General features: G+C 36.9%; 1 long non-coding RNA gene across 1 annotated transcript; it reads left to right on the top strand.

Annotated features, from left to right (window-relative positions):
• The first annotated feature begins 1,723 nt into the window (after positions 1–1,723).
• Positions 1,724–3,079, top strand: LOC127119175 (uncharacterized). Its single transcript, XR_007802698.1, has 3 exons — positions 1,724–2,149; positions 2,249–2,316; positions 2,440–3,079. It is a non-coding gene; the product is annotated as an uncharacterized LOC127119175 (long non-coding RNA).
• Positions 3,080–3,360: the final 281 nt, after the last annotated feature.

The raw sequence follows: 3,360 nt of genomic DNA, 5'->3' as shown, positions 1-3,360 counted from the left end.
CCTTAAAATGCCTTAGATCTGACAATGGAAGTGAGTTTATAGCCCATACTAATTACCTTCTATCTAAAGGTATCATTCACCAAAAGTCATGCACTGAAACACCCCAACAGAATGGAGTAGTAGAGAGGAAACACCAACACATATTAAATGTAGCTAGAACCCTTTTGTTTCACTTTTCAATTCCCTTAAATATGTGGAGTTTCTGTATCCAACATGCTATACATCTCATAAACCGACTCCCTACTCCATTGCTGCAACTCAAAAGTCCTTATGAATTGCTATAAATCTTCTTGAATATCTGAAATGCGGAAAATATCACCTTGCGAAAAACGGAGCTGCAAATTCTTCCATACGCCAGCTGCGCTTTCGATCCACAAAACAGACTTAGCAATAGATTCAGAAATAGAACGGTGAATCCATGCCAGAACCATTGTGTTGCATCGAATCCAAGGAGCGTATAGGGGATCAGAAACAAGAGGTTTTGTGAGTGTACCGTCAACGAACTTATCCATGTTCTTGGAGATTAACGTAATGTGCATCGATCTCGCCCAAGTATGATAATTTTTATCATCAAGAAGAGGAGTAACGAGGACAATTGATGGATTTTCATTCGGATGCAGGTAATACGGATTCGACGAATTTGTGGAAAAATCGGTGAAGCTCTGGTTAGCCATGGAAACAGAGAATGAGAGGAAACAAGAATCAACAAGAAAAAACCAGAAATGCAGTTGGTTGGAGAAGGAAGGAGAAGGACAATGGCTACCAGAGCTGGTGTAGCTCTGATACCATATCAATGTCCATATGAAACAGTGCAGTGGTGAAGCAAATTACAGCAATGCTCATATGGAGAAAATGGAAAACAAGCAATATCCAAGAAGAAGAAGAAGAAGATAACAGAAAGTTTGTTATTGATAACTGAATGTGTAAAACAGAATGTGATTGGATATTTATATTACATTATCCACACACCAATGACAGAAAAGGAAAAAGCCATTAAATATATATACAAGTGATATGCAAGATATCAGTTAACAGTAGATCCACCGTACGCACCGCCCCATCACCGTCAGTAACCCCTTGCTCCAACCGCGATGCATCCTTGTCCAAAACTCCCCTCTGACACGACTCCTTTCGCCCGCCTTCTCACCCTCAGTTACGACCATCCATGACCAATCCAACTACCGGCGGGAGGAGCTCAAGTCGTTGGCGTCATCTTCGTGCTACCCCAATACGTCGCCGCCGCCAACAATTTAGTTTTTAGTGTTTTTCATTTACCTGAGGTGTGGGGATTGACATGAATATAATTTGGTGTTGTGTTGTTAGCACTTGCTTTGCAATTTTGTTTTGAAAAGAAGTGAGAGGAAGAAGAAAAGAAGTGAGAGGAAGAAGAAAAGAAGGAGGGGGGAGGAAGAAGATAGGGGGAGAGAGAAGATGAAATTCCTTAGTTTTTTCTTACTCTAACCATTGGTCTTGTGTTTTTTTTTCTTCTTTAGTGACACATGGCAACCTAGAAGTGGGCCACAATCAACTATCTAATTAAGATTAGAAAATACCATGGAACTACCTAATATACCCTTTCATTACATTTAAAAATACACATCAAAAAAATATTTTTTAGTAATTGACTAAATAACTCATGACCAATCAAAGCAAACTCTTCTGCCACGTGGCAGTAATGGTGGTTCCTTTTCCTTTTTTTTCCTTTTTCAAAAACTTTCTCATTTTTCCTCACTTTCCCTCTCTTTTCTCATCTCCTTCGTTCTCTGTCTCTTCCTCCTCATTCTTTTTCTTTTCCTTTTTCCTTTTTATCAAACCATAAAACCAAATCAAAGAGCATGAATGAAATTGAAAATGGATTTAACTAGGAGGTGTTTTCGGGTGAAAACGAATGGCTGTATCGAAGCGTAATTTCGGTGGGGGAGACGTGATTCCGGCAAGGAGACTCATGGTCTGCAGTGATGTGTGGTGTTTAGACTCGTGGTGTTAGAGGATGGTGGAAGAAATAATATTGTTTACTATGAATCTGATTATGTCCCCTCATATCCACTTTTTCGTGCTAGGGTTTCACCTTTGACTTTAAGAGGTTCTCAGCAGTGCAGGGCATTAAGTGTACCCGAAATCACACAACAAATGTGGGATTCCAAGAAGGGTATGTCTGTATGCATCACAATGTTATTTTGCTTCAAGATTTATGTTTTCTTTTGTATTTTCATTGTAATGATTTTGGATTTGTTTTTTTTATTTGAAGGTGATTTTGAGAAAGATTGCAAAGATGGATGTCTTGATGACAAAATTGTTGTATTGTTTATGATGAAGGTTGAATATAAAAAACTTCTGAATGCTTATAATAACAAAATAAGCATATCTCATGCTTTTAATTTTCTTGGTTCTGTTCTTTGATTGTATTGTTTATGGGTTAACTTTCTTTAATGTTGATAGGCGACAAGTTCAGTCGAGGATGATGATGAGGAACCAGACAAGTCCAAATCTAAAGTTTAAATCTTAAGAGAGTATGGTACTACTACTGATAATCAGTTAGCCATGTCAACATTGTACGAATCACGATTCTCCGATTCAATTGCTTTGATTCTTATATGATATGTTTCTGTAATTGGAGATTACTTTCAGAATTGATTACACAGGCCATCAATAAACCAGAGTTTGGAACAATTTTTCTCAATGATAAAAATGTTGCAATGCTTGTTGTTTCTCAAGGATGAACAAATGTTGAATACTGTGTGACTTATGTCAAGATGTGCATGTGTTGCGTTTGGATTACTTTTTCCATGTCTGAATTGGATTGACGAGTTGTGGGATTTTTCCTGAAGGTTAGACAATAGGGAGAACATAAAGGAGAAGTGAGTTTATTCCTAGCAGAGTTGTTACGACTATTTTAGTGTCCACCAATCACACCAACCTCTATCACTTTAATTAGCTTTTACATGTTTTTGTATCATTCAAAATTGTTTTGCATGCTTTTAATTACTTCTCAACCATCACCTTTTTTTCTCGTACTAAGTTTACAGTTCTCCATTTATTGATTAATATCTCAGTGGTAATTTGATAATCAAGTTTAAGATCTCTTCTGATGCCATTGTAAGTGATTGCCCTCTTATGTGTTGAATTTAGATAGTTTTGATTTGCATTTTTTTGTTAAATATACGTACATATAGTGTTGTATTTTTACTTAGGATCTTTGTAAATCTCTGTAGATATTCATATTCTTCTTTCATGCACCTTAGCTGTCTTTTGCAATATAAGCCAGTATCTTTGCATTGGGCGCTTCTCAGTAGTTTCCTTCCAGGTTTTAGGCCACTTGAAAATAGTATGTGTTATGACTTTGTAATATAAGATAAATGT

Source organism: Lathyrus oleraceus, chromosome 2 (assembly GCF_024323335.1).
Source record: "Lathyrus oleraceus cultivar Zhongwan6 chromosome 2, CAAS_Psat_ZW6_1.0, whole genome shotgun sequence".
Classification (NCBI taxonomy): domain Eukaryota; kingdom Viridiplantae; phylum Streptophyta; class Magnoliopsida; order Fabales; family Fabaceae; genus Lathyrus; species Lathyrus oleraceus.
This window is presented reverse-complemented; position numbering and strand designations above follow the sequence as displayed.